General features: G+C 46.6%; 1 long non-coding RNA gene across 1 annotated transcript in view; it reads right to left on the reverse strand.

The window, feature by feature from the left end:
- Positions 1-21,836, reverse strand: part of LOC110359378 (uncharacterized) — a 201,331-nt gene that overhangs the window by 169,514 nt on the left and 9,981 nt on the right. The window contains exons 2-6 of the long non-coding RNA XR_010467325.1: positions 18,228-18,391; positions 15,341-15,423; positions 6,062-6,219; positions 3,581-4,414; positions 131-2,330 (exon numbers count right to left, since the gene is read on the reverse strand). This is a non-coding gene — a long non-coding RNA (uncharacterized LOC110359378). The remainder of the gene's footprint in view (positions 1-130; positions 2,331-3,580; positions 4,415-6,061; positions 6,220-15,340; positions 15,424-18,227; positions 18,392-21,836) is intronic.

Raw genomic sequence — 21,836 nt, forward strand, 5'->3', positions numbered from 1 at the left:
AGCGCCGCCGCGGCCCCTCGCAGCCCGGCCGCCATGTCCACGTGTGCCCCACGCAGCCTCACGGAGCCCGTGTCCCAGGCAGGGACAGAGCCACGACCCGCCCAAAGTCCTCCCCCGCCCCGGGCTGTACCTGAGGACAACGTGCACGGGAGTTTTGGCCTCCCCCTCGCAGGGTGCCGGTCCCCGAGGAGCAGTCCGAGATGGGGCATGGGGCAGCAGCCGTGCCACAGGCAGCACAGCCCGGCCCAGCTGGCCCTGCGACGTGCTGGCCTCCACAGAGACGTGTTTCTTCTTCTTTTCTTCATTTCCTTCTATCTGCACAAATTAATCAGTCTTGGGTGGGGATGGGGTGGGGAGGGGGTTCCTAAAGGCGGCACAGTGTGGGGCAGCTGTCTCCTCACTGGCAATGGTCTGAGGCAGGTGGGGTGTGCTCCCTCACAGCCTTGCTGTGGAGCGGCGCTGCAGAAACTGCCTTTTGGTTCTCTTTCCTTTTTACTTACTGCCCCCAATGCCGTGCAGAGCTCCCTGGAGCTCAGAGGAGGGTCCCCGTGTAGCCCCACGTCGCCCCCCAGGCCAGCACCGACCCGGGGCTGCTCAGCCCCCGCTGTCCTGCCCCTTCCTGCTGGGACATTGCGAGTGGATTCATCCTGGAAAACTTCAGTGAGTCTGGATTTACAAGACCGACCTAAGAAGGACCAGCTGTGGGGCACGGTAGCAGCTCAACACGTTGCTCTTGTCAAGGCTGCTTGCAAATACAGATCCTGGCTCCCATTTTGTTCCTCTGTAGAAGAATGGGAATTTTTCCTGAAACAAAGACATAAGATTTAGAAGGCAAAGTCCTTCCCGTGGTCCTTTTAATCTGGTTCCTGTAGGCAAAATGCATGTGAGTGCTTTAAAGTTGTTTGGATACCAAATAAATGGGCATCATACAGCTGGAGAGAACCAAAACTATTCTGTTTTCCTCCCAAACACTTACTGAGGTTTTTGAAGAGTGGTTTCCCCCTGGTTAACTGTTGGAAAGTCGAATGCATCATATTGGATGGTAGCTGTTTAGCTTCTACTTCAGGATACTTGGAGTTTCAATTAATTAAGAGTGTGTGAATCAGAAATCTTTCATTGCAATTTGTTGCAGAAACACAGAAAATTGCCCCATCAGTGCTTGTGTTGACCTTGTGCTCGCTGGTTCCCCAGCCAGGCCAAGTGCCCTCAAACCCTTTGAGCATTTGTTCCCTTCCTCTTATCTCTGAATTGTGCCTCCTTCAGTTAAATTCACCTCCCTAATCACTTTATGTTGTGTCCTGAAGTTCCTTCAGCATCACACCTCCCCGTTCTCGGCAGTACAAGCCAGCACATCCTCACAAGTAGCTCTGCTGCACGGACCCGCCAGCCCAGTGCTCAGCCAGACACGTGTCCCACACTTGTTTTACTCCAGATTACACTTCTTGACTGTGTTACATCCAACCTTTCCTGCCACTGCAGAAATTATATCTTTTGGCTTTCTCTGGCCTGTGATTTGCATTAATTCCTCAGAAAGCCACTGTCAGTGTTCTTCTCCCTTTATTGGCACAGCTTTCAATTTTTTAATCCTTGATGGTTTTCCTTAATTAAACTCATAATTTCTCCTAACTATTTCTCTACTGCAACCCCCAGATTAAAGTGCACATTGGCCTCCCAGCCATGCAAGGTACCTTCCTCTGTACCACCAGCTTGCATTGCTGGAAATCTTCCTCGGCGCTCCGGACTTGACATCCGCAGGAACTTCTCCATCTCTGGGCTTCAAAGGGTCTTCATTGCCCTCGACAGTTTTCCTGGGTTTTGTTGACTCAGCTCTAAATCCTGAAAGGGATTTGACATGGATCACATGCTTTCAGGGTCTTTTAACACTCTTAATTTCTCCATCACCTTTGCTCAGTTTCCTTCAATATTTCTTCTTTATGCAAAAGGAAATGTATCTTTCATTCTGCCACTCGCCTTTGGGAACATGAAGGCAAAACCATCAGGGATTATTTTTTTCCTTACATAGTGTCTATCAATAACTCTCGGCGGCTTTTAGAGTCTTTCCATCGCTGATCTATTATTCCTTTGGCCCGCGCAACATTTCTGATTATTTATTATAACCATTTTCAGAGTCTTCCCTTCATTTCCCACAATGGCTCGTGTGTCTTGTCACTTCTTTTACTCCTCGCTTCATCCTGAAGTTGCAGTTTCAGGACCAAACGCTGGCACATCCGTGTTCTCCGCACGGGCAGGGCTGCGGGAGCTCCCAGGCAGACACCCAGCTCCTTAGAGCGGGGAATTCAAAGGGTGGCAAAACTCAGACCATTTTGATCCTGCGGATATACAACATATGAGAGGGAAGGCAGCAAACACCTTGTGTTGATTGTGAATGTCACTTGCCACTTTAAACTAAGTATATTTATCACATCATAATATTGTATGTTGCATTTCTGAGACCTACCCTTGTATATTTAGCACTTCTGTTTCGTTCTGATTTTCTTCCAGCTTTCCAGTTATTTTTCCCCAAGAAAAGATCCCCTAGTCCCTTTCCTGAAACCCAGTTTATCTTTTGTGACAGCGGTCACAGACTGCGGTTGCTCCCTCTAGACAGTATAAAGCACCAGCCAGAATGAAACCAAACCCACGAGTTTTAGTTTCTGGGTGATGTACACTACAAGGGCTCTAAACACCTGTAATAAGTAATAAGTAATGCTCTGCTCCATCTCAGTAGAGCTCCAGGAGGAAAAGGTTTGGCTCTGTGAATTTGCAATTGGGTACCTAAGAAAATAAATCACTCCTTTTACCAAAAAGCAAATTGCCACCACCTATGTAAATAAAGCCCCTCACTTGAGGGCAATTTCAGATTTTGATCGAGCTGAAACTTCCAGTGAGATCTTCTTTGGAAACCCTATTTTTTTTCTGTTATCCTCACCTGAAGTTGTTCTCAGCTCCTCTTTGGTTTTTAATGGCTGTGACCACCTTACCTCCTACAAAAGTAAGCGCTAAAAAGCCACAGCCCTGAGGGTCAAAGTAGAAATGCTCTTTATTTATAGGGAGCACATTTAACTGTCATGCAGTTCCTGCCCGTTCTGCGTGTCACCGTTATTCACGGGTTTCTCTGGTCACTGCTGCTGGTGCTCAGCTGCTGGGGATGAGCAGCACCACCTTGGACACTTTGTGGGACAAGGGAACCAATAAAAAGGCATCCAGGAAAGTGACCATTTCAAGGGAGATAAAATATCATTATGTGAAATGGATTTGCTGGCACTCCTCACCAAATTTAGCACCTATTAAATTATAGAAACCATTATTCCTCTTATACAGAAAAGTCTGAAACTTTCCCTCAAAGATATATTTTATTGTTTTAAGTGGGGCTTAAACGTATAAATTTATAGTGATAAATTTCCACATATGAATTTTCTTAGAGATACAACAGGTTATTTTTCTGCTAATAATTTGATTGATCAAACAGGACAATACTTCTCTTTTCCCACAGCCCAGGAATATTTTCCTCCCAAAGTGATACAGCTTCATTTAATTAACAACACAACCTGTCTCAAGTAAACCAAGTGCTTTTACATACAAAACCGCTGCTGCACGTCCCACGTGTGATCCATCTACTTCCTCTCCCTGCACTTTCCTACTGCGCTTTCTGAACTGTGTCCTCACTGGCCTTGTCCAGCGTAGCGTTAAACGTGGTTAATGCGGGATGGCCCGTTTGGAGCTGCAGGAAAGGTTCCTGTGTTTGTTTGTTTGTTCTTCCTTTGGCTGAGCGAGCACTCTGGGAAGAGCGGAGCCTGCAGAAGTATTCAGAGAGTCTATAATCAAACTTCCCCTGGCTGGGTGCAAGAGGCCAAACTAATTAAACAGAACATCAGCACAGCGATGCAGTCAAGTGTCTGCTGAAAGGTGACGGGAGAAGGAGCGGGTTGGAAAAGCAGGTGCCTTCCAAAGGAAGGAAACGTGGCCTTGCAGGACAAAACTAAAGTGCATTTGTACAAAAATTTTCTGTGGATACCTGAGGGAAATGCATGCTGCAGATTTTTTTTGCCCCTGAGGGTGGTGAGAGCCTGGCCCAGGTTGGCCAGAGAGGTGGTAGATGAACCATCCCTGGAGACATCCCAGGCCAGGCTGGACGGGGCTCTGAGCAACCTGAGCTGGTGAAGATGCCCCTGCTCATGGCAGGGGGGGCACTGGGGAGCTGGGAAGGTCCCTCCAACCCAAACCATTCTGTGATTCTATGATTCCCAGCAAGTGCTGGTATGGACGTGCATCCAGGAGGCAAACGTGGAGGGGAAACTCGAGAAGGACTGATCCCGTTTGATCACCAAGCGTAGAAAAAGCGGAAAAGAGCAGATGCACCTCTGCAAACAATTTTTTCCCTCTTCCTTTTTAACATCAAGAAACTTTGAAACACCTGCAGTGGGAAACAAAAGGTTAATTAAAAAGAAGCCCAGTCTTTGCACTAAACTGATTGCTGGGACTCCTGCCAGCCGGGGAAGGTTAAAGAGCTCAAGCATGCGTGGGTTGCACGGGGAATGGCTAAAATTTACAGCCAGCTCCCTGGAAAGTCACAGTTCAGCTGTTCTCCCCGAGCAGGTGCTCATGGGAGCGGGCCTGTCCCTTTCAAAGCGTGAAGATTGATGAAGCCTTCGCTCTCACCAACTGTAAATATACAACCAGCCTTGTCAGAGCAGGTTTGTAACATCACTTGCTGACAGCAAGAGATTTTTTTTAACCTCCTAAACACACGCACGCCTGCCCCACACAGACTCTCACACACAAGTGCTAAAAACAAAATTAGTAAAAGGCTTACCCAGGAAACAGAGAAAAGCCAATAAATAAAATGGTGGGAAAGGCATTTATGCTTTCCTTGCCCATAAAGGCAATAGATAGAGGATGTATGCGGGGTGATTTCATCCTGTCCTGAAAACAAGCAACGTCTTCCTTGGGCTGTGGAGTTCATGGCCAAGTCCTGCCCGTCAGCTCAGGCACTGGGGCAGGAGAGGCAGCACAGGAGCCGGGCGAGCCGAAATCAGCCCATGGACAACAGCAATTCCTAACATTGCAGCCAGTTTAACTAAAATAATTCTGCAGCCTCCTTTGCTAATTGCTTTCCCAGGGAATTTCCTTCTGTGTGATCATTTCTCCAAGGCAAAATTTCAGTGTAATAGAAAACATTTAGCCTAATTCCCTAAATTTCTTAAGTTTGAGCGTGTTTTTGGTTTTGCCTTTGATCCACTGATTCTGTTAACTACTTTTATCTACTTATCATTAACAGATTAGCAGAAGGCTGCCCTTCCCTAGGGCTCAGTGATATATAAACCCTGTGCAGCTCGGCAAAAACAGGCCTTGGATAATTTCCTGAAATTTTCAACGCACTGGAGATTCCCAAACCCATTGGAGATCCCCCCTAACCCACTGGAGATTCCCCAACCCATTGGAGATCCCCCCTAACCCACTGGAGATTCCCCCTAACCCATTGGAGATCCCCCCTAACCCATTGGAGATCCCCCCACTCCCATCGGAGATCTCCCAACCCATTGGAGACCCCCCCAAACCCTCTCTTTCTACAAGACAGAGAAATTCCCACACGTCTAACATGAAGCTCCAACAGACCCAGCTTGCACATAGGCTTGTCCAGGATAAAATTCATTTGCATTTCCTTCCGGATACTTAAAGAACACACCTATGAAAAAATCGGGCAACTCACTCAGTGTTTGCAAACTGTCACATTCTTCCTTTTGCTGTGTTACGTCCCTTTTCTCAAATTCTTTGACTGACGTGGCTGTTTGAGTCGCTAACGCTCTGTGATAGGACTGTCACTGTCATTTCTGCTGTGTTTACCCAGTGCTGCTCACAACCAGGTTCCCCTCCCCGGCACAGTCCCTCGCACTACCATACATGCTAATAAATAGTAAGGAAAAAAAAGGTACTTCCCTCTTTTCAGTGGCAGAAATATAACAATCATCCTGATGAATAGGCCAGGAACTGGGAATGTTTCCAGAAGCTCTAAGGAAAAAAAGAAGTAATTTATTGCAGGTGCTAAAAATACATCATATACCTGTGAATACAGGTGACCATCGCTTGCTCAGACTACTGCTGCTGTCCTTGGAGGGAAAACACCACGAAGGTCTCTTGCTACCGTAGTGAAGAACAAACTGCAAAGTCCACCCCGAGCCGCAGGAGGGGCCGGCATTGATGTTACACCCCACAGGAAACCTGAAACACAATCATATTTTCTCAGTAAAATGGCATTTGGCTCTTCCATGAGGTCCAAAATGGTTAAAGCCATTTTTCTATCAGCTTAATTATTCCCCTCCAAACAGTGTTGCTTTATTTTGCGTATTCCTTCACTAAACTCCACCTGCTAATATTTCAAATCCACACTTATTTGCCTGTTTGTGCGCTGGCTCCCTGCGCCACCCTGCGCTCAGGACAGGCTGGGGCTCTCCCTTCCCTCGGCAGGGGAGCAGTCGAGGTTGGGGTCCGTGCACCCCCTTTCACACGGGTATAAAACACCCTGTACCATCAGGCTGCCCCAGCAGGGCCCTGCTCTTCCTTGCACTTCTCTCTTTACACCTCTGGGATCGAGCTGTCATTCCCTGCTCCAGTCCAAAACCAGGTCCCCAGTGTCAGAAATCTAATACAGCTGTCCCATTGCCATCAGCTGAGGGTCACATCAAAACCCCTGCTTTCATTTGCTCATTTTTGCCCAGATGTTACAAAGAAGGCGGCTAAGGCATCGTCCCCATCCCCTCCCTCACCCGTCTCCCTGTTCAGAATTGGTACCGTGAAGAGAAGGATCCTGAGACCTGTTCAGCCCCCGCTCCCCCAGCCCGCCCGTCCCACCTGGTTAAACACAGGGCATTACAAACTTCTGCAGCTGGGAGCATCTGATTATTTTTATGGAAATTCACTCCAACTTCAGAAGTGGATCAATGACAATTTCTCAAGCTGGCTCCATTTTGAGAACCAAAATTGACTTTCTGGAGAAGCTGCTTGATTTCCCAGTTTTCCCTCACCAGAAAACAGATTATTGCATAGGGCAGGGGTGATACAATTCAGCTCCAAATAGGTTCTGGGCCTATTAGACCCCAATATAAAACTCACCCAGGCTCCGAGGAAAACAGAATAGCTCCCTGCCATACTCTGCCTTGTCACCCCTTTACACCAGAGAGACATGAGAGTGAATCCATTGGCTAATATTCAATATGCCACACAGATATAAATGGCAGCTCAGGACATAACACAGGAGAGACTCATTTTGAGCAATTTAGTTCAGCTATTCCTTTTCTGAGCTCCCCAGTTTGCCCTATTTCCATTACCCAGCCGCGCCACTTCTTCGCCTTCTATATTGTCTTGCTGTCTGCTCATCTCTTTGTTCTCCTTTCTTTTTACATTTGAAAAGACTTTCCTTCCACTTCCAAGGTCTTTCACTTGTGCGCAAGTCCCTCGGTTTCCCTCTCCCCGCCGGGTCTCTGCATCGCGCTGGGACCACAGGAGCAGCGACTCGCTCACTTTTCGGCACTGAGCATCCTCGCGATGAGCAGCTCCCAGGGCCGTTCTCCCCGCATGGAGCTGCACAGCCCACAAGACAAACTGCCAAAGCTTTTCTCATCTCTTTGCCCTCACACAGCCCTACAGAATTCAGTTCACACTCACGGGCTCTTTTGCCACCGTGTTTATCCTGGAGAAACCTTCTATGATTCTGTGAAACCTGATTCACCTTTTGCTGCTAAGTGCCACAATTCCTATCGTTTAGGAAGAGTTTTAATTGGAGATTCTGCTCGTAAAAGGTAGTGCAGTGTTAAAACTGCATTTTTACAGGGTGTAACTGAGTCAGTGGAGTGCATTCTGCACTGGACAGGCACAGGAGGATAAGCAAAGCTTATCTTAGGTTCAGCTTTAATCTAGCCAGCACCTCCCCAGGCCTTGCTCCTGCCTGGCAGTCACCGTGGTGCACAGCCTGCACCCCAGCCCAATCTGGTGAACAAAGAACAAACCCAGGGGCCAGAATGGTCCGATGTGGTAAACTCACATTTCGTGGTCTGTCTGCAACAGAGCGAGTGACCCTGGACACTGTCTTAGTCTCCGGGTGTCCCTGATGGCATCACCTGGTGGCACTGACAGGTTGTCCTGCCCCACGGCAAAGGCCCCTCTGCAGCTGGGAAAAGCAGTGAACCTCTTCCAGCTCTCTTTGATGGAAGAATTCAGATTTGCACATCCTTCTGCACATCTTTCCTCTCAGCTTGGCCTTTCTCGATAGCAGGATCTGCCCACAGAACATGTTGTGCTGCAGGAGAACGGTGTTTGCTTTTGCTGCAGCTCTGGTTAACAAATACATTCACTCAACATGTTAAAATCATCTTGGAGGCACCAGAGGTAACCAAGATTGAGGCTGTTAATGCAGATTCCTGGCTGCAGGTGAGCACAGCGCAGCGCCTTCTGCAAGGCCTCTAGAAAGAGGCTTTTAATTTAGCACTAATAGGGAGGTTATTGTATGTTAAATAAATACTAATTGATTATTTAATATATATGCGTTGAGGGTTAACTGCTATGTAATGAGCTCCTCTCCATTAGTGGAGCTGCTAAACGTCAATTAATATGGGTTTTATAATCAATTGATATTTAACATGCCCTAACTTCCTTGTTTAGGCTTAATGGGTCAGCATTTCTGAAGTGGCCAATGCTGATAGTTTCTTTAAAAAATTAAAAAACATTTGTCGGAAGATTTACGAAGGGATGGAAAGTTATGATGCTATTAAATGCTGAGCTCGGCAGAACTGGACGCAGCAGAGTTATTCTGTCTGATACCCAGAGCTGCGCCAACCAGAAACCTCTGGAAAGGGCAGAGGAGCCACGTTCCCTTGACTTCTGCAGGACTTGGGCTTTTCTATAAAGAGTTTCCCTGAAAACGCTCTGTATTGTTTCAAAGCTTTCTACCATCACCCTCTCTCCTTCCTCAGAACATTAAGCAGTCTATGGCAAAGAGCTGGGCTTAGCCCCTGTGTGATCCTGGTTTTACTGTCCGTTTGCACTTACACACGCTCTGGAGATGGGGTGCGCAATGCCCCGTTTGGAAATGACTGCGAGACGAATATTAGGGACAAGATTTTCAAGGATGACCAGGGGATTTAGACACACAGTTTCCATTTATTTTAATAAGCATCATGTCTCTAAATCTCCCAACTGCCTTTTTGAATGAAGAAGGCTAGGATTTTGTTCCCTTTGCCTCTCCTCCCCAAACACACACAAATAAACCACATGCAAGCTGTTTGTGGTGTGCACCAGAGAGAAAACAAGGAAGTTTGTAATGAAAGAGGTGATCTAACATGCCATTATCTAACACTATTCCTTCTCTAATTTCCTTACTGGCAGCTTCCAGGCAGTTTCTATGATGTGTCAGAGTTCAGCTTTACCTGCCAAAAAATCCGGGCTGGAAGAGGACATACATGGAAGTGCAGAATCTTCTCCCATTTGAGAGCGTCTTTTTCAGGTTTGCCCTCTCCTGTACCCAGCCAGACCCCTGCACCCTAGCAGGCCATTCCAGCAGCTAAATGCTCCATTTAATTAGGACTATATTTCTAATCAGCAGGGCTGGATGCAGGATGATGGATTCCCGTTTCAGCGCTCTCACTCCAGTACGCAACATCACTCATTAACAGCAACTCCATCACTTTGCCGCTGTGGAAAGCAGCTCGTGTTACCCACACTGAAAGCAGGTCAGTCTTACTGATATGAACATCGCAGCCTAAATCCTAGTCTAGACAAAGTCCCCACGTCCCACACTTGCCTGGTAGGTTCTGTAAAACGTGCGGCTGTTTAAAGCAATAAAAGTCTCTGTGCAGAGCAGATGAAAGCACAGGAATAGCTTCTCTCGCCGCATTTGTACAGCACAAAGACAATGGAGCTGAAAGCATCATTGCAGCTTTCAGGCAGTGTTATGATGCAGATAATAAAGATGAAGAAAGAACAAAGAGGAGTACGTGGCCTGATCACGGTTTGAAGTCTACAGGCTGATTTATGTCATCTGAGGATCTGGCCCAGTTAGATCTAATTTTAACATCCTTGACAAATTCCCTTTAACGGCAAACTGTCAAAAGGGAATCTTTTCTCCGCCCCTCATCCTTCCGTCTCCACAAGCTGTTCCCTGTGACAACACTCTTCTCCAGCAGTAATTGGCACTATCATTCTATTATCACTTATTCTTAAGGCCTGAGGATTTCATTCCTGTTGTACAAATTCTTGTCTGTTAGTTTAACACATGTGCATGTGCGTGCATTTATTCCCTGCGAGTATGCGCGTTTGTGTCCGTGGAGGAAAACAGTACTTAAACCTAAAAGGACCACTGTCTTATAAAAGATCTGAAGGAAGTAAAAGAGCTAATTGCTGATGACATGTCACTGTGACTTGCAGGAGGAGGTGCCCCTGTTGTCTCCAGCAAACAGTCTCAATTCTCCTTATAAGCATTTTGAATGGATGATGATCCTAATGAACTTAATAGCATCACTATCCAAGGACAGCATCAACTCATTGCCATCCTGCATTTTGCAGAAATAGCTTCTCTTTAAACAGTGTGCCCCTGCTTTGAACAGTAATGGTTTTTAAAAGTGTCTTAGCACACAAAGGCAAAATCTTTTTTGAAACAGGGTGGAATTGGTTGGTGATTATCACTGAAAAGCTGGCAGCCACCAGCTAACCTTCTAACAATGAAATATGGGAATTTACCTTCATGCTTCAATGCTTGCTATTCAGCTGTCTACCAGGGTCTAAATCAATGATTCTACACCCTCCACTCAAGGTTTCTCTTTCAAATGCTGCAGATATGACCTTAAGTTCATCATCTAAACAATGCAGTTCACGTTTAATTTCATTAATCTAAGATCTTCCATAAAATTGCAATATGGCACCATACCTTTCAAGTACCTTCATTAAAATCCATGTTATTTCTAAATCCTATGCATATCTATGAGGTCATACGGTGTTTTATTAAAATGGATTTTTGAAAGGCTCAGCTCTTTTATAACCAATAGTCATAAGGTAGTTTACAATATTTTTTTATATAAAATAAATCCTCTCCCATTGCTCAGATGATGGACAGATCACCGTTTCCTGCAAATTAGCCCCTTGCCTAATTTTTAGCCTTTTTCCAAGGATTTTACATTTGGAAAATAAATACATTATTAAACCCTCTTTGTTCATCTATATTCTACTGTTTGCCTAGTGCAGTTACCCTTTGGAAATGTATCATGCCATTCAGATCAAGTGGACATTATTTACAGGGTTTGTCCCCACATGTCTATATGGCACCATGTTCTCAAACCACACATTGGATTTCTTTGCCGTTCTTGGAAAAATACATCGGCACAAGTTTATTTTTCTACTGCATCCCTTTCCCTGTCTCTCGTCTATATTATATATTACTTGGTATTGTGATAACACTTTATTCAGGAGCAGGGACCTCATAACAGTAGATAGAAAAAGCACAGAAGAGAGATCTTGACCGCAAAGCCGCCCTCTCTCAGCACTTCCCACCCATTTAGATCAGGAGATATTCAAAGGAAATCATTTTCCTCTTTATTTTGTGCTCACAGTGAGCAGACGCACTTTGTGCGGTGAAGTTCTTACATAATTCAGGCTTATGCGCATAATAATAATAGCAGTAATGCGAAATAAATAGATTAATCATCTTCCTAATAAGTGTGCCCTGAGATCAGCCTCGAGTGCCCTGATCCTGCACAGGTCCCTGGGCACAGCTGCCCCCGGACACCCAGACCCCAGACCCTCCTCCTGGCCGCTTGTTCTGCACAGGAATATCTCCAGGATCAGGAAATAAGTTAATCCTGCCGATACCTGATCTTACCTGAGCTGTGCTTGACTCTGGGCGTTCACAGACACCCCCCCAGCTTTAATAAGCAACATCCCAGCAGGAAAGGAGGGCGGGAGGGCTGAGCTCCTCGGAAAGCATCGCAGAGGTGGGGCACGTCCCCCCAGCCTTGCACAGGAGGTGCCAATTTGGCCTCTTTATTATTAGCACTTGCTTCGCTCCCTTCCTGTCACAAAAGGCAAAATAAAGTGCTGCACTCCACCATTTAGTGCAAAGCCACCAAAATCCACTTCCATAAGGAATCAAAGCAACAACATATTCCTTAAAACACAGATGTTTTATGTGTCTCCGTTTGCCACTGGGGAGCAAAAGTGCCAGAAGAGCCTGGCTGTAAAAAAATGCTGCTATGAAAGACTCAGTAAGTCAAACTTGGTTCCTGCACCGTGAGGGAAACCAGCAGAGCGGTACCGTGTTTCCAGCGGGACCGTCCCAGACCGCGGGGGTACGAACAACGATCCCAACCTCTCGCGTTTCCCCAGGCCTTGCTGCACTTCTGGTTTCCATCTGCAAAGCCTGGAGTCTACCGAAGCCACTGTAAGACTTCTCTGTGTGTATGGGCTCGGTTTAGCCCTCATCCTGTAATTAATTGCAAGTGATGCTGCATTGGAGCAACCATTGCTCCCTCCTTAATTAAACTTGCCACTGAAACGTAAGTTCAGCACCCGTTCTATCGATCTCTTCTGGAAAAAATCCACCCCTTACATTAGTGCTAAACCAAAATAGATCCCTGGCAAAACTTAATGCAAACAGTCAAGATTTTTCACAAAGGTAAAGAGGACACAAATGATGATATCTGTGCCCCCTCCCAAATAACATTCCACAATGTTTCCGTCTCTTAAGCAAAATATTAAGCAGCTTGAAGAGACAAAGCTGTCCCATGGTCCTGCCTCATCCTCTGCACTATTTTACTGAGGCTCCAGCAGGAGACACGGAGACACTGCTATTGAGATGTCACTTGTGACAAACCTTCCACAGTTAATATTGGTTGATGACTTCAACCTCGCCTTCCTTCATCCTTCCATAAAAACATACCCCAGCTGCAGTACCGCGCTGGCGGTGTAACATTACTCTGAAGAAGCAATTACAGTGAGCAGAGCAAGGAACTAAAGACAGGTCACCTAAATGAACTGAGGGAAAACTACATGAGAAAACAAGAAAATGTCTTCATCACTTTTCAGGCTTCAAATTGGAAAAACAGGGATCAATACAGCAGAACTTCATTTAATGGTGTGAAAAACAATCCACCCCAAGACAGGCAGGAATCACTTATTGCAAAACAAACAGGCCAATTAGGGCCGGGCAGGGCGCAGCGGGACGCGGCACCGGAGCCATTCCTCCAGCCTCACCGCCCGAGACGCGGGCACAAGGGACGAAGCCACCAATGCAGGATGTTCTGAGACCACACAGCAAAATATCCACCTACACAGGCCCACATGGCAGCAGTTTGCTGCTTTTTGTCACCTATTTTTTCACCCATGGTACTTCCCATTTGCTTTATGATCACAGGAATGGCATACAGCGCTGGCTGATGAAACACCAAGAGACCTGGGCTGGAGATAAGGACATGAAATAGAATCATTTTGGTTGGAAAATACCTTTAAGATCATTGAGTCCAACCATCGACCCAACACTGCCAAGTCCACCTCTACCCCCTGTCCCTGAGAACCTCATCTCTGTTGAACCCCTCCAGGGATGGTGACTCCACCACTGCCCTGGGCCACCTGTTCCAGTGCACAACAACCCTTTCCAGGAAGAAAGTGTTCCTAATATCCAATCTAAACCTTCCCTGGCACAACTTGAGTCCATTTCATCTCGTTCTGTCACTTGCTGTTTGGGAGAAGAGACCAACACCCCCCATACTTCAACCTCCTTTCAGTTGTAGTGAGCAAGAAGGTCTCCCCTCCACCTCCTGTTCTCCATGTTCTCATACGCATTGAGGTTCAGCCAACACCTCTGGGCCTGGCCCTTAGTGTAGCAAGGAGAACAAGGCTGTTATTGCTCCGTGGCTTTATGTTGTCCCCAACGATGGGGATGTGCAGGAGAACCCCACCACCGCAGCTGTCACCACTAACTAATACCATTCCTCATTGAAAGCCACAGAGCCATGATTGCATCCTTCCCTCATCCTTCCTCAAGGTTTGGTCCAGTGCAGCCTCAGAACTTCTGGTATCCAAGTCCAGCCCCCTCCTCAGTCAACTCCTTCTGCCGAATGGCTTTTAGTATGTTGGCAAGTTTCTCTTTGTACATAAAGGCAGCTCCTCTCTCCAGCATGACACTGTACCTGAATACAAACACCTGCCACGCGAGGATTTTACTGCTTTTGCTGTCGTTGCCACCTCCAGGTCCTGTAGCATATTAAGCAGATTAATGGGAGTGATGTAGAGGGAGTATAAAACCCTCCAGTCTTCACTGCGGGCCAAGTGCCGCCAAAACGGAGAGAGAGAGGCTGGAGCTGACATTTGCAGAAGTAACGTCATGTTATTAAAACAAATTTGGCAGGAGGGGAAAATATGTTTGCTTTGCACTTACTAATGGCTACGAGAGCATATTCAAAATCAAATATTTGTAAGGCAGTAAGTTCGTGTTTTCTCCTCCCTTTCTCCTCCCCCTGGCCAGTCAAAACCATTCTGTGTGTCACCAAGCCACAGGGCTGCTGTTTTCAAAGCACATGAAAATGCAGAGTGGACATGAGGCCTAAATCTCAAATCTAACTTTGAGTTGATATTTGCCTTTGGGAAAGTAATCAACCCCAAAACATGTGGCCACAGTCTTGGCTGCATTTACAGAAAACTGCTACACATTGCAGTTTTTCTCTCTTCTTTTTTTTTTTCCTCCTTCTACTGAAACATTGCTTGTATTTTCTCCCTTTATTTATTGGAGTGCTAAATGGATTATTTCAGTAATAAATCAGGCCCTTTCATTACATTTTTTAAGGTGTTGTCACTGTTATGAAGTACAGTGTGCCATCAAAATTAAGCTCAGATTGCATTACCACCTATTTTATAGATAGAGAATTACTTGATGGATTTTTTTTCCAGCAGGCTAAGCACTTTGTATCTTCCCTTTGAAGAACAACCGGCTCCCTGGTTTCACAGAAACTTTCCTCTACAAGTTATGAAGTTTTCATTCACGTTTTCTCACAAATATCTTTGCATTACGTTTTAAAACAGAGGGCTTATATTTCTTTTAGCCCAGGCTAACTATTCATGTAAATGCAAGGAGTTGTTCATGGGAACAGGCAATGCTTGAGCAGAATTACCGGGGGTGTCTGACCACTCTCTCACTTCCCAAGGTATAAATCAGAAGTTACCTGACAGCAAAAAGACCAAAATTGCCCATTTGACAGTGGAGCAGGGCAGCATTTTGAGCAGGGCAGCATTTTGGTTCTGCTGTGTTGTAACAGGGGCGACTGAAGAGACGCTGATTTCCAGGGTAATTTCTAGTTGAGTTCACCTGAGCACGAGTCTGTCTCCTTGCCCGCTGTTCCTGGTGGGGTTACGGAGCAGTCTCCATCATCCTCCCATTCCACAGCTTCACTGCAAGGGACAAATAGCATTACTGGGGCTTCCTTTCCAAACACATCTCCATCTATGAGAGTTTGCTGTTAACGTTCTCTAATTAGCAATGGAAACTTCTACTTGGCTGTTTTAATATGCAACAATCATATATGAAGTTATGTGAACTATATGAATATTAATAATAACTCTGCTTGTGTGCATGCCTGTGAGTCAGAGGCAGGACAGCTCAGAGAATCCAAGCTGACATCTCTGAGCTGACACAGGGGACGGTGGGAAGAGACATCAGACATCTCCTTGTGGCAGATGGAGCTGTGCTGTGTCTCCATCTCCGAGCTTGCAGGCAAGTGCAGGCAGGAAAACTTCCAGAGAGCTTGCTGGGGTGAAAGCCCACGCTGCACCCCACGTTCCGCACCCCGACACAGGCATGGGACACGCACACCCCTCTGGGCCCTCCAGCAGATAGCCCACGTGCACATGGGGTGGGACGGACCCACCTGAATCACCCGTGACAAACCCCAAAGCAAAGCCCCTCTTCTGTTAAACACTTCAGCTGCAAGGAGCATTAAAATGCTGCTCCTTATAAGTGCTGGAACTTGAGCATATGTTTAAAGTTAAGTGCGTTATAAAAGGCTTCCTGAATTGCATCTTTATGAGTATTATACTTATCTGAGATGTAAAACTTAGAAAAGAGATCCGTAATGCAGTCAGCGTGCTTGTTGCGCAGGGGAACGGCCCGAGCTGCACAGCTGGGGTCCGGCAGATCCAGGAAGGTGACTTTTAGTCACGTAGGTTAAATTCAAACCATGGACCCACCGTCTCCTTCCCACCGCTGCTGCGGTGCTGCTGGCTTTAAGCAATAGGTGGCACTTGAGGAAATAATTTCTTCTAAATCTTCAGAGCGCAGAGTTTTTAGCAATTCCTCCTCTGTGCCTTCCCTTTAAATTAACAGTAGCGTTTTTATCAGGATTTTTAGAAACTCAGATGTCCCAGAAGAAACTAATAAAGTGTGTCTCACCTTCAAATAATACAACACCCTCCAAGCTCCACTGTGCCTGCTCCTTCTTCCACTCCCCCAACACAAACTGGGAGCAATCCAGAGGAATTAGTGACATTACCCTCCGGTAGCCTGCTGACACTTATGTTCCAGTCCTCAGAAAAGTAACTGCGGATCTGTGGACACGTCTGCCTAGCGCTGCAACAGTAATTTTAGCCAACTAGCTGCTGCACATTATGGGCGATACTTTGAGAGCCGTACATGGTAGTGAACTGCTGCTGCATCCTCTGCCAGAGCTTTTAATCGGTGCTCGCCGAGGAAGGGCCGGCACCCTGCGGGCCCACCAGAGAAAACAACTGTTTACAACTCCAAACTTTCCTTGTTCATTAAAGACATAGCAGAGGACAAAGCTGCTCAAGGAGTTAAATGTATTAAGCAATTTACAATTAATATAGAACTCATTCCAGAGATATCTACTAGAGAGTACAACAGGGCAATTAACCCACTAATACACTAGGCTATTACATCGCTATGTCTCTTATTTTAGCCTGAGGTGATTTGAAACGCATTGGATTAAAGGATATTACAGGAGATAGCATGAAAAATAGCTTAATGTAATGAGCCATCCCGTGATGTCTGCTATTAAAGATGATTTGCAGTTGAAAACTACAACATACAGTGGTTCAGCCATTTAGAAACACGAGTATATTTAACCCTTTTCTAGCCCATGTCCCTTAGATGAATCAGTGCAAGACTTTCTCCCTCTCCTCCCCCACACTTCCAGTGCCTTTATCTGAAGATTATCAAATGCACCTTATTAAAGTACAATGGTACTTTGGGAGATTGGTGCCTGAGGTTGATAGAAAACCAGTAATCTGCTAATAACTTTTAAAAATAGATCCCCGAGAGAGTAAATAGGCTCAGGCGGAGGGAGGCTATTCGGCTGGTGACACGTTTGCGGAATGGGAACTTGTAACGAATTTCTGTACTAGCCTTAGGCCTGTCATATCAGCTTCAAATGGTAACTCAGAGCCGGGAAACTAAAGCACCTCATCTTAAAATCTATAACCGTACAGCTTAGCATGGAAACAGTGGCAGCAGGGAGAGGAGGGCTCGGCGGAGGGAAAAGATCCTGCCCGTGGAGCAGAATTGCCCCACACACCTCTGACAGCTCGGGCACGTTTGGTGCTGGGTTTGGACCACGGGCAGCCAAGGGTCGTCAGCTCCTCTCCTCTGGTTCGGTCCAACTTCGGTGAAGAATCCAGCACTAACAAGTCTGGGCATTGAATAAAGGCATCTAGAAGGCATCTTGCTCCCAAAGAGAGAAGCACATGTGAGCAGATGCTCAGCTGCAGGCACAGCGCTCTGGCCACGGGCTCCATTCGTCCCTGCCAGCATGGGGAGGATGGTGCCACCGATGTGCCAGTTGGACGGTGAGTGCACGGAGGAGCTGGGGGGCAGATCCTGCCCGTGTGAAAGCCCCAAATCCATGTTGCAGCCAAGGTGGCTTTCCATAAGTCGTTTTAGCACAGTTATGCAAGGTAGGTTTTTTTGCCCTTGTTCCTGTGAAAAAGTGTCTTTCCTCAACAGATAGAAATTTAAAAATCCCATGCAGCCCATTAAGGACATTCCAGGGTGGCTGGGAAGCCAAATTAAAACAACGAAGAGAAGATACTCATAGTAAAGGCAGGATCTTATGAACAAGCCTGTGTGTACCAATGCTCCGCTGATTCCTATTTCCATTTTCTCCCTGGAAACCCAGCAGCAGACAGGCTCTGCACCCATAAAGCAGCATCGGGGCTGCCCCAAAATGTCCTCCTGTCCTCACCAGCACCCGATGGGCTCCCCACGCTGCATCTCTCCAAGTGCACGTGTGCTCCTCGGCATCCCGACAGGCATCTACAAAGGAGCATCGCTGCGGGATTCGGGCTGTTGGTGCCGGTTCCTGCCCATGGTGAGGGCCTCTGCCCTGCTCACAGTAGCACTCTCTGCCTGCAACCCAAATAAAAGCACTTGGTTATAAAATATCTGTTAGAAGGGTCAAATGAGGATTTTCATGTTTGCATGGAAATAGAAAAACAAGTAACAGTGCAAACCAGACCAAACTGATCTCATGGAAAGCACCTTGTTAAGGTGTGCCTTACACAAGGGGTAAGTTCAGGGGAGCCAATATGAAGAACCAGCAGGATGGTTTTTGGGAGGACACGGATGCTGCCTCCACCCACACCTCCCAGGTATCCCCCACTGTGGCTGCAGCTGCTTGGTTCCAGGGTTTCCATCGCCTGCACCAGCACTCCGCTTGCACAACCTTCTCAAAAGCATGTGTAGACAGAATAACCAGTTATCCAACAACTAAAGCAGAGACACAAACACCACCGAAAGTAACTCTCCACCTGAGAAAACACGACCCTGCAGCACTTGCCACCTCCCAGCCCATCCCAGCCCCAGCCACGCGGGCAGGGGAGGTTGCCCAAAGTAGGGTCGGTGGCTACTTGGGGATGCTGCCACTGATTGCATTTCCTTTTGATTGTTAACCCATGCCCTGAGATTTAAAATATGTGTACCGACTTGCACTGAATTATGAGGAGGATGGATGGTATCATTATGGTTCCTCCTTTGAAAAGTTTGTGAGGAAGGAGAAACAGAAAGAGAAAACAGCCAAAGGTGCTCGCAGGCTGAGATCCTCCTGGACTTGAGCTGAGACACTTTTGCACCAAAGTGGAAAAAGAAGACAAAATCAAGTCCATTTCCCCAGCTGAGCCCCCCGCAGCAGCGTTCAGCGGGGATTTTAGGCAAAGGGACATGCTTTCCACAAACCTTCCGCAGGGGCCAGAGGAAGGAGGTGCTGGGGAACCTCTTCCTAATCAAAGGACTTGTCACTGTCACTTTGGTGTTAGCAGATGCCACGAACAATAACCAGGATCCGGTGCCTCTGAAATGCATTATTAACAGGCGACATTCATTGCTATCCACCCCTGCTCCAACCAGCTTTCCTTTAAGCTTCACTCGGGGCTGCCTGTGTCCCAAGTGGCACAGGAACCTGTCATTTCTCATTTCCATCCAGAGGAACAAGTGATTTGGGAGAAGAGGAGAGGATGACCAAGGCTTTCTGACCTTTTCTCCTTCAATTTCATTCCTCTCCTTTGTGGGGAGAAAACGGCAATCACGCTAGGTGGAACCGACAAACTCATCTCTGCGTCTCCCGTCCATGCACAATCGCCATGTCACTCGGCATCAGGGATGAGGAGGCTGCCATGGGATTATGGGCCCATGATGGTCCTAATCTGGGGGCAGATTTAAACCTTCCCCATGCGCCCTGTTGGTGTCGGCTGCGCTGGGGTTATTTAATTGTGAACAGCGTTATGCAAAGTGCACCGAAGAAATCTACATGCCCTGCGTGTTTTCCCTGCCCAAGTGGGGCTGGTAAGAGCTTGTGGCTGCTGAGGTTGCGAAGATCTTCTCGTTGCTTTATAAATTAAAGATATCTCAGTGGTAGCGATGGGGAAACAGAGGCACAGACATGAAATGGGGCTGTCTCAAGGTCATGCCGTACCTGTGAGGGTACCAAGCACCCATGTCCCTGTTCTGCTCACCATGGTCTGTCCTGCAGCCAAGTATACGGGGACAGACAGCGTGGGAAGGGGGACAGATGTGTAGGGACAACCTCTGCTCAGCAATGGGCACCATATTGTGGTATTCCCCTGCCATAAGTGCCAAGACCCCAATTGTTTTCTCCTTGGGAATTCCAACTCAATCCTTTCCTTGTGACAAGAGCTCCCTGGGCCTGATCCTTCATGCTGGGAACAGCCAAATTAAATGCATTGCTGAAAAGCCTTTATCTGGATCTACACTGGCCACAGGTTGGCACCCAAAGAGCCACAGGGTCATCTTTTTGTTTTCCTTCACAGTTGTCCCCAAATCCTTCCAGATTTGCCTTGGTCATAGTATCCATGAGCTTGCGATGGTAAGGAGACCCCCAAACCTGCACCGGCACAGCTCAGCCCCGGTTAACACCGCGGAGCCACCGCCACAGTGGTGTCACCGGTTTACACAAACCATCAGCTGCACCTGTTGGACGGGGACGGACAATTCACATCCACCTGGGAGCTGCGCAGGGTTTGCAAATGCACCTTGATTTGTGAGGGAGGTGGTTTATGGTAAATTAGAGACATCGCATTAAAGGGGATTTCTCTAAACCACTCTTAGCCTCAAAAGACTAGAGCCTAACACAAAACCGCCGGAGAGAAGAACAAAGAGCAGCTATAGCATCGTTTTAGTCCATTGTAACTAGTTCTAGATGAGCTATGGTACGACAGGTATTGCATTCCTGGCCGGCATGATGCAAACCAGCTGATTACTCCTAACGCGTGAACAGAGAAGCACAGGAAGGCGAAGGGAGTGAAGCAGAGGAGAAGGTTTTGTACAGAGAGATCTGCTACAAGAAAACTCCCGTTTTGGAGGGTGGGAGGGATATTAGTTGGTAACAGCAAGAGCACAGATTTTTGCACTCCTATAAATCATTATTACTGGAATGTCCCTGAGGGGATCAGAAGAATGAATCAGTTACACATGCAGCCAAACTTTGAGATGGAGAAAGAAAAGAGAAAGAAGAGGGAAAAAGAAAAAAGATAAAGAGAGGGAGAGGAAAAGAGAGAGAAGACTAAAAAGATAGAAGAAAAAAGGGGAAAAAGAGAAAAAATAAAGAGAAAGAAATAAGAGAAAAGGCAAAAGAGAATGAGACAAAGGGAAGAAGAGAGAGGGAGAGAGAACAAAAGCAAAAAGAGAAGGAGGAAAAGAAAGGGAAGAATGAGAAGAAGGGAATGAATGAACTTTGGAAGCGATTTATAATTCCTTTCACCTACATCATGAATTGAACATGCAAAAAAAAAAAAAAAGGTAGGAAGGAAAAATATTCCGCCCAGCATGCAGATTATCATTTGAAAAGATTCTGTTGCTGTGTTTTTGTCCCTGGGTGATGAAAATGAAATTGTCTGATGTGAGCGCCGTGTTAGATTTACCTTTGCAGGGTTCACCCACAATCAGTGGAGAGGGGTCATGCCACAATATGTCATCTCACAGCTCCATCACACCAACTCCAATTTATACGAGGAGGTATTATGCATTTCAAAGGAACCCCCTGCGCGTGGCTCTTGTTACTGATCTATATCACAGCCCAGCTGAGGGAAGATTAGTTCTGCTGCAAGGGCAACCAGACTTATTTGTTTATGATTATATTCTCCTTAAAGACGCACTATTCCTTTTTTTAACGTCTAATTTAAAGTGTGCGTTAAAGGCACCGGGGAGAGGGTGGGATGTAAAAGGTGAGAGAATTCTGCACTCTCCCACAAGGAAACCTAATAGTCTGAGTCTCCCATGCATCCTGCTCATTAAAAAAAAACACACCAAACTCCATTTAAATGCAAATTTGAGTTTTAGC

This window comes from Columba livia, chromosome 20, assembly GCF_036013475.1.
Source record: "Columba livia isolate bColLiv1 breed racing homer chromosome 20, bColLiv1.pat.W.v2, whole genome shotgun sequence".
Classification (NCBI taxonomy): Eukaryota; Metazoa; Chordata; class Aves; order Columbiformes; family Columbidae; genus Columba; species Columba livia.